Source organism: Myotis daubentonii, chromosome 4 (genome assembly GCF_963259705.1).
Source record: "Myotis daubentonii chromosome 4, mMyoDau2.1, whole genome shotgun sequence".
NCBI lineage: Eukaryota > Metazoa > Chordata > Mammalia > Chiroptera > Vespertilionidae > Myotis > Myotis daubentonii.
The window spans coordinates 33111070-33120807 of NC_081843.1; the positions used below are offsets into that span (position 1 = coordinate 33111070).

The following is a 9738-nucleotide window of genomic DNA, read 5'->3' on the forward strand; positions in this document are numbered from 1 at the left end:
GCACGCACGCACATGCGCGCGCACGTACGCCGCGCCGCGCCCGGCCTGGCGCGCTCTGCGGCCCACGTGTTGCGGGGCGGTGTGCGCCCGGCGTCCGGCCTCGGGCCCCGGCCCATTGTGTGCTAGTCCAGCGGCTTCACCTGCAGCCGCCTCCTGCCACCGCCCCGCCCCACCCGTGGCGCGAGGCCGGCCCGACCTCGGGAGTCTCCAGGGGCTCTGTCCGCGCGCCTAGACGGCCGCCCTCCCGGCTGGCCTTGCACCCTGTGCCCGGCCTGCAGTACTTTCTGCTTTCGCCTAGCTGTTCGTCACCCAGAACTGGCGGGAACCCGGAATGCTGCTCAGCTTGGCCGCACTCCGACACCTCTTCCCAGCCCAGGAGTCGCTGGCTTACACCAAAGGGTCACCTCCTCCAGGTCGGAGACCCCAGGGCTGTGCACTCGCTGAGAATGCACAGGGTCGAAGGGCTTTGAAGGGGTGAGCTTGGCGTCAGGATCCGAGCTTGTGGGGCGGTGGGAGTGCAGTTGTGGGTTTGAGGTAGGGGTGGGGAATGAGATTAGAGTGTAGGTTGTAGCTGAATTAGCAAGAGTCGGTGCATCTCACTTTTGCATAGTCACTACGCTGGAAAAGAATTCAGTCCTGACGGGAATTCCATCTAGCAGTAACAGACTGGCTATTCAATGACAATTACATTGGTAATTGCTGAGGTTTGTGATTGAGATTGTGGTCATGTGGGGTACTCCAAACCCTAGGCACAATTTAAAAGAACCTCAGAATTCTTGCATATACCCAGTAAGTATAGATAGAGTATACTAAGGCCCTGGCCGGTGTAGCTCAGTTGGTTGAGCGGCATCCCATGCACCGAAAGGTTGCCAGTTACGGGAGGCAATCAATCCATGTTTCTCTCTCACATTGATGTTTTTCTCTCTGTCTCCCCCTTCTTTCCTCTCTACAAAAATCAATAAAATCTTTATTTAAAAAAAGATAATACTAAGCAGGTATAAAAGTATAAAAATGTGATAAATTTAAACATTTTCTGCTATTTTATCCCAGTACCGGGATGACAAAGCAGCTATTAACTCACTTTTTATATTTCTGTCTCTCCACTTTACTATTAGATAGATAGACCCAACATAACCTGAGTTCTGCCTCTTACCTAGGTGTGTGACCTCAAGCAAGTTGCTGAACCTCTTTACCGTCTCATGTTTACCACCTACATAAGGGGAGGATGTCACCTACATCCTCAGGATTATAAAGATGAAATGAGAAAATTTTTATAAAATTCCTGGTCCACAATCATCTGTATTGAGCACCTATCTCCTCTGTGTCTGGCAGCATTATGGGTGTTTTTTTACATATACAATTCCCACATCTCTTATCTAAGTTACAGTTGTGAAACACCTAGAGAGAGGAAGTGACTTGCCCAAAGTCACAGGGCTTTGAACTTAGCACCTGGCTCAGAGAACCAGGCTCTCCTTGCACAGTTTAAATTTGGACCGCCCCTCCACATCGCTTTCCCATAACTCCTTTACTTTTCAAGTGTGCTTAAATGCATTTGACTAAATGAAAACCTTAATATTTATTACTGAATGTACTTTAATTTTTTATTTCAAAGTGTCCCAGGCCAAAGTCACCTCCAGGTGAGATCCTGGAAGATAGGAACCATGTTGAGAGGGATCCCTGTGTCATCTCCCACAGAGCTCTACATGAGAAGAAGGACGTAATTTATCATTAATGAAGTAAAAGGAGGGAAGGCTTCAAGGAAGACCTGTGGCCAAGGTTGTCTAAGCACCAGACCATCCATGGATCATCCCTTCCCTCCTGGTCCATTCCCCACTTCTACCCCACCAGCACCTGAAGCCCATCTTTTGGGCCAGACTTTTAGACCATAGGCCCTTTTCCCTTTCATTGGTCTTCACCTTCCCCTCAGGATGCAGAGGATTGAGGCCAACACTGCAAAGTCCCATAAATATGGTGACGGACTCCATGGAAAAGTTAGATATCTAATCTCTCCTGAGCTTGTCCTCATAAGCCTTGATTCCAATTTGTTCTCTAACTCCTTTCCCGGAGTGGATATCTCAGCCTTTACCAGTTCCCTTGAGCCCTGAGAGGGGGATAAGGACCTTCCTTGAAGGCCCCACTCAGATGCTACTTTCGCTGAGAAGCCTTTAGTGTAGTGGTTAACTTATGGGTTGCATTTCACATTGCCTGCATTTTAAATCCTGGCCAAGCCACTTACTAGTTGTGTGACCTCAAGCAAGTTGTTTAATGTGTCACTTCTTTGTCTATAAAATAGGAATAATAGTCGTTGGATACCAGTTTTCAGTATTCATGCTACTGTTAAGTTGTGAAATGTTGGTGTTTTGTTGGTATAATACTGTTAACTTATCTAAAATAATCTGAAATATGAGTCATTTTTATGTTGAGATTAAAATCAATGACTTAAATATTCAATTTACGCACAAAGAAACATTGATACTCTACAAACTATACAGATCCACTCCTGTGTGAATCATAATAAGCATCTGCATTGAGCTACTGCAAAGCTTCTGTTACAAGCATGAGTGTTACTATAGGTTAAAGACCTTACAAACAGGCCCTGGCCTTGTAGCTCAGTTGGTTAGAGCGTTGTCCTAATACACCAAGGTTGCAGGTTCCATCCCCAATCAGGGCACATACAAGAAGCAACCAATAGTCGTAGCCAGTTTGGCTCAGTGGATAGAGTGTCGGCCTGGGGACTGAAGGGTTTTGGGTTCAATTCTGGTCAAAGGCACGTACCTACCTTCGTTGCAGCCTCCTCCCAGGCCCTGGTTGGGGTGTGTGCAGGAGGCAACCAATCGATGTGTTTCTCTCACATTGATGTTTCTGTCTCTCCCTCTCTTTTCCACTCTCTTTAAAAATCAATGGAAAAATATCCTCACCCGAGGATAAAACAAAACAAAATAAGCAACCACTGAATGCATAAATAAAAATTAAAAAAAAAAGACTTTCCAAACACGTGAATACGAGTGTGAAAAAAAAAATTAAATTGACACGTAATGTCCATCTATACATGTTGAAACGAAAGGAGTAAAAAAAGTTTTGAATATGCTTTTTTCCTAACCAAAACTATAGCTCACTAGTATTAAAAACATGCAGATTTGGCCGGAACCGGTTTGGCTCAGTGGATAGAGCGTCAGCCTGCGGACTGAAGGGTCAAGGGCATGTACCTGGGTTGCGGGCACATCCCCAGTAGGAGGTGTGCAGGAGGCAGCTGATCGGTGTTTCTCTCTCATCGATGTTTCTAACTCCCTCTCTCTCCCTTCCTCTCTGTAAAAAAATCAATAAAATATAAAAAAAACAAACATGCAGATTTTGCAAAATAACAACAAAAAAAAAACCCTGTTCAAAAATATATCAAATAAGAAGAAATATTCGAAGAAGGATGCTTCAACTCTGCCCCTTTGGTCTGTTTTCCACATAGCAGTCATAGTCTTTCTTCTTTCTTTTTATTGAATTGGGGTGACACTGCTTAACAAGATTAAACAGGTTTCAGGTGCACAAACACATCATCGTACACTGTATTGTGTGTTCACCCCAAGTCGTCATGTGTCTTCTACCCAAAATCAGGGCATGTCATTGCTCTGCTCAGCCCTCTCATTTTTCTGAGTAGGAAGGAGCCAAAGCCCTCACTATGGCCTATTTGTCTACTCCTGCTCCTAGCCCCTCCTCCCATCACTCCCTCCTCCCTTCTCTCCCATCACTCAACTCCCAATCACCTTCCCACTTTAAGCCTTTGCTTTTACTTGTGTTCTGACACCTGCACGACACCCACCTTCCAGTGGTCGGCAAACTCATTAGTCAACAGAGCCAAATATCAACAGTACAACGATTGAAATTTCTTTTGAAAGCCAGATTTTTTAAACTTAAACTATATAGGTAGGTACATTGTTATTAACTTAATTAGGGTACTCCTAAGGCTTAGGAAGAGCCACACTCAAGGGGCCAAAGAGCCGCATGTGGCTCGCGAGCCGCAGTTTGCTGACCACGGCTAGGCTTCTGTTCAAAAAATCCTTCCCTAGCTGCTTTATGTGAAATAGCAAGCCCCCAGTTTTCTCTTTTCTGCTGGGTGGCTCTTTTTTCAGCACTTGTCTCACCTGAACTAGTGAAATATTTGGAGTCAGATGAAAACCCTTTCTTCATCATCCCTTCTCCTCCCAATTCTCAACTGGGTAGCGTTGCAAAGAGCTTCTGTAGCCACTGGAGCTCTTTGGTTAAAAAGACATCGTGACTCAATAATTCATGTGCTTTATTGGTATTATATTTCAGTTTTAATGAGATATAATTCGCATACCACAGAATCCAGCCATTTAAAATGTACAATTCAGCCCTGGCCGGGTAATTCAGTTGGTTAGAGCATCATCCGATACACCAAGGTTTCAGGTTCGATCACCAATCCGGGCACATACAAGAATCCACCAATGAATACATAAATAATTGAAACAATAAATTGATGTTCTCTCTCTCTCTCTCTCCTCATGAATCAATAAAAACTTAAAAATGTACAATTCGGGTGTTTGTAGTATATCCACAGAGTTGTACAAACATCAACGCAATCAATTTTAGAATCATTTTTGTTACCCAAAAGAAGTCCTGTTCCCCTTAGCCTGGATTCCCTAATCCCCACATCCTCCCCCAGAACCAGGGACTAACTAATCTACTTTCTACCTTTGTAGATTTGCCTATTTTGGATATTCCGTATGAATAGAATCATACAGTTGTGGACTTTTGTGACTGGCTTCTTTCACTTAGCATAATATTTTCAAGGTTCATCCATGCTGAAGCATGTATCCATACTTCATTCCTTTTTTCCTCCCTTTTTAATCCTGATGTTTACTGGTTTTAGAGAGAGAGAGGAAGAGGGTGAGGGAGAGAAAATGGATGTGAGAGAGAAGCATCCAGTGGTTGCCTCCCATACTCGCCCCAGCGGGATTAAACCTGCAACCTAGATATATGCCCTGACTGGGAAATGAGCCCACAACCTTTGTTTTTTAAAATATATTTTTATTGATTTCAGAGAGGAAGGGAGAGGGAGAGAGAGATAGAAACATCAATGATGAGAGAGAATCATTGATTAGCTGCCTCCTGCACGCACCACACTAAGGATCGAGCCCACAACCCCGGCATGTGCCCTTGACTGGAATCGAACCTGGGACCCTTCAGTCAGAGGCTGACGCACCATTTACTGAGCCAAACCATTTTTAAATTAGGTTGTCTTATTGTTGAGTTGAGTTGTAAGAGTTCTTTATATATTCTAGATAGAAGACTCTTATCAGATCTATGATTTGCAATTTTTTTCTCCTATTTTTTTTTTCACTTTATGGTGCCATTTGAAGGAAAAAATTTTAATTTTAATGATGTTTCATTTTCTCCCCCCCCCTTAGTTGCTTATGCTTTAAATGTCATATCTAAGAAACCTTTGCCTAATCCAGGATCACAAAGATTTATGTCTGTTTTCTCCCAAGAGTTTTATAGTTTCAGTTCTTATATTTAGGTCTCTGATCCATTTTTAAAAATCATTTTTATTGATCTTAGAGAGGAAGGGAGATGGAGAGAGAGAGCAACATCAATGTGAGAGAGAGATCAATAGGTTGCTTCCCTCACACACCCTGACCAGGGACTGAACCCACACCTTGGGCTTTGTGCGCTGACTGGGAATCAAACTGGCAACCTTTCAGTGCACAGGACGACACTCAACCAATGAGCCACACCAGCCAAGGCAATCTTTGATCCATTTTGAGTTCAGTTTTGTATATATGTGACATAGGGCTCCAACTTCATTCACATGTGGATATCCAGTTGCAGCACCATTTGTTGAAAACTTTGATTTCCCCATATAATTGTGTTGGCACCCTTGCTGAAAACCAGTTGACTGGAAATGTGAGAGTCTATTTCTGAACTCAGTTCTATTCCATCGGTCTATAAGTCTAGCCTTATGCCAGCACTAACCCTTGATTACTGTGGCTTTGCAGTAAGTTTTGAATCAGAAAGTATGAATTCTTCAATCCCCCCCGCAAGATTGTTTTGGCTATTTGGGGTCCCTTGATTTTCCATATAAATGTTAGGAACAGTTTGTCAATCTCTTGAGAAAAGTCAGCTAGAATTTTAATAAGCATTGCATTAATCTGTAGATTGATTTGAGAAGTATTGCCAACTTTGCATATTTAAGTCTTCCTATTTTGGAGTATGAGATGTCTTTCCATTTCCTTACATTATCATTAATTTCTTTCACCAATGTTTTATAGTTTTCAGAGTATAAGTTTTGCATTTCTTTTGTTAAATTTATTTCTAAGGAATTTTGGGGCTGTTATTGTAAAGTGGAATTGTTTTCTTAACTTCTTTTTCAGTTTGCTCATTGCTAATGTATAAAATACAATTGACTTTCCTGTATTGATCTTGTGTACTGCAATCTTGCTGAACTCGTTTATTCTAATAGCTTTTAAATGGATTCCTTATGGTTTTCTGTACACAAGATCATGTCATCTGCAAATAGAGATCGTTTTACTTCTCCCTTGCAATGTAGATTCATTTTTATTTCCTTTTCTAGTCCTAATTGCTCTGGGGAAAATTACAGTGTTAAACAGAAGTGGTGAGAGCAAATATCTTTGCCTTGTTTCTGATCTTCAGAGGAAAATTTCCAGTCTTTCACCATTAAGTATGATGTTAGCTGGAGGTTGTTCATAGATAACTTTTATCAGTTATTGACTAGTTTTTTGAGTGGTTTATCATGAAGGAGTGTTGAATTTTGTCGAATGCTTTGTTGTTTTTTTGAGGTTTGTCCTTAATTCTATCGGTGTGGTACATTAACTAATTTTTGGATGTTAAACCAACCTTGTATTCTTGGTATAAATACCATTTGGTCATGCTGGGTTTGATTTGCTGGTCTGTTGTTGAGGATTTTTGTATCTATAATCATAAGAGATATTGATTTGCAGTTTTCTTGTAATATGTGTCTGGTTTCATCTGCTTAATATTTTTGAGATGACCCTTTTTAAAAGGGAAAAACATTTCAATTTAAATTTTTCACCATTTAATGTTCTTCATTAAATGGTAGTGTTCAGGTTACTTTAAAAAAATACATTTTTATTGATTTCAGAGAGGAAAGGACAGGGAGAGAGAGAAACTATCAATGATGCGAGAGAATCATTGATCGGCTGCTTTCTGCATGCCCCACACTGGGATTGAGCCCGCAACCCGGGCATGTGCTCTGACAGGGAATTGAACCCTGACCTCCTGATTCCTAGGTTGATGCTCAACTACTAAGCCATGCCAGCTGGGGCAGTTATTATTTAAAAAAATGTTTCTATTCATTTCTTTTTAGAGAGAGTGGAAGGGAGAGGGAGAGAGAGAGAAACATCAATTTGCTGCCTCCTGCACACCCTCCACTGGGAGTGGGAATCAAGTCTACAACTGGTCATGTGCCCTGACTGGGAATTGAACCAGTGACCTTTTGGTGCATGGGAAGATGCTCAACCAACTGAGCCATACCAGTCAGGGCCAGACTATGACTTTTGAATAATGCTTTATTTTTATCCTTTTACTCTACTAACCATTAATATTTTTTATAAATATGTTTTTATTTGACATTTTGTTAAAATATATTTGAAATACAATGCATATTTAGTTTATACAGCCTAAACACTTTTTAGAAATAAATTTTGTGAAGTAAATACAGAAATATCAATATTGTCCACATTGTCATGTTCTACCTCATGAAGTTATCAGGATTAAATGAGATCAAATTATAGAATGGTCTTAGCATAATGCCAGACATGACAATAAAGTTATAAATATTTTCACATAGCCCAGCTGGTGTGGCTCAGTGGGGAGCATGCAGGAGGTAACCGATCTATAATTTTCTCTCGTCATTGATGTTTCTATCTCTCTCACCCTCTCCTCTTTGAAATCAATAAAAATATATTCGTTTTTAAAAGGAAAACTTTGTTGAAATGTATTTTCACATGCATTATTATTTACATACTAGAAGCCTGGTGCATGAATTTGTGCACCAGTGCACAAATTGGCCTGGCGGATCAGGCCGAAACCGGCTCTCCGACACTCCCTGAGGGGTCCCGGATTGCAAGAGGGTGCAGGCCAGGCCGAGGGACCCCACCAGTGCACGATCGGGGCCAGGGAGGGATGCGGAGGGTTGGCCAACTGGGGAGTGATTGTGGAGGGCTCCAGGGCGTGTCCAGCCAGTCTCACTCAGTCCCAATCAGCCGGACCCCAGCAGCAAGCTAACCTACCCGGTCAGAGCATCTGCCCACTGGTGGTCAGTGCACGTCATAGCAACTGGTTGACCAGTTGACTGCCTCCTGGTGGTCAGTACACATCATATCGAGCGGTTGAGCAGGCTTACATGCAAATCGACCAAACGGCAGAACAGCCCATTGCTATGATGTGCACTGACCACCAGGAGGCAGACGCTCACGCAGGAGCGTTGCCAGAAGTGCCGCTCAGCCAGAAGCTGGGCTCATAGCTGGTGAGCACAGTGGCAGTAGTGGGAGCCTTTCCCGCCTCCGTGGCAGCACTAAGGATGTCCAACTGATGGCTTAGGCCCGCTCCCCGGACTCCTGGACTGCAAGAGGATGCAGGCTGGGCTGAGGGACCCCCCAAGTGCATGAATTTCATGTACCGGTCCTCTAGTATAGGATATGAAAATTTCTTTGTCTCTCCCAAGTGTGAACCCTCACCCTCCCTGCTGTAATGCCCACATTGTTATCTCACAGCCAGGCAGTATTGTGGCAGGGAGTCATTTTACATTATCTGCCTTCCCCACTGGACAGTTGTCTCCTTCAGAACAGGGAGATTTCAGCCTTTTGGGGGGTTCCCTCTGAGATCTGGCGTCTCAAGGGGAACAGGGTTGGGAAAAGAAGGAAGGGATGCTCAGGCCAAAGCCAGGAGCTGCTTGGCTCAGAGGACCCTGGCTGTGGAACCTGTGGGTGGAGCATCTGGCATTGTGAGGCCTGGAGGCAGAAGAGTGGAGTTGGTCATTGGGCAGAAGGTAGGCTGCTTTCAGGGTGACTGGTCCAGCCTGTCTTCCCTAGAGCTCCTGTTCAAATCTACACCTTCCTGTGGCCTGGGCAGAAGTCACAGACCGGGGTTGGGGGGCAGAGGGAGGACACAAACCGAATTTAACCCTCCTACAGAAGAGCACACCCTTTTAGTCTTTCAAAGAATTGGAAAATAATTCATATAAATGTCTTGATTTCTTGTTCATCTTCCAAAACTGGGAAGATCTGGTCACCCTAGGCCAGTGATGGCGAACCTATGACACGTGTGTCAGAGGTGACACGCGAACTCATTTTTTTGGTTGATTTTTCTTTGTTAAGTGGCATTTAAATATCTAAAATAAATATCAAAAATATAAGTCTTTGTTTTACTATGGTTGCAAATATAAAGTAATTTCTATATGTGACACGGCACCAGAGTTAAGTTAGGGTTTTTCAAAATATTGACACGCCGAGCTCAAAAGGTTCGCCATCACTGCCCAGGGCCTTCATTTCTTCATAGAGTCAAGCCATGCTGGCCTCGAGGGCCCTTACCACCCTCTATTGACTTACATTCAACCCCTTTCATCTCTAAAGAATAGATATTTGTTGCCTGGCTGGTGTGACTCAGTGGTTGAGCATTGACCTATGAACCAGGAGGTCACAGTTTGATTTCCCATCATGGCACATGCCCAGCTGTGGGTTCACCACA

The 9738-nt window shown here is 43.3% G+C and overlaps 1 long non-coding RNA gene across 1 annotated transcript; it reads left to right on the top strand.

Moving 5' to 3' along the window:
* The first annotated feature begins 6 nt into the window (after positions 1–6).
* Positions 7–3142, top strand: LOC132233180 (uncharacterized). The gene is made up of 2 exons (XR_009452569.1): positions 7–413; positions 1613–3142. It is a non-coding gene; the product is annotated as an uncharacterized LOC132233180 (long non-coding RNA).
* The last annotated feature ends 6596 nt before the right edge of the window (positions 3143–9738 follow it).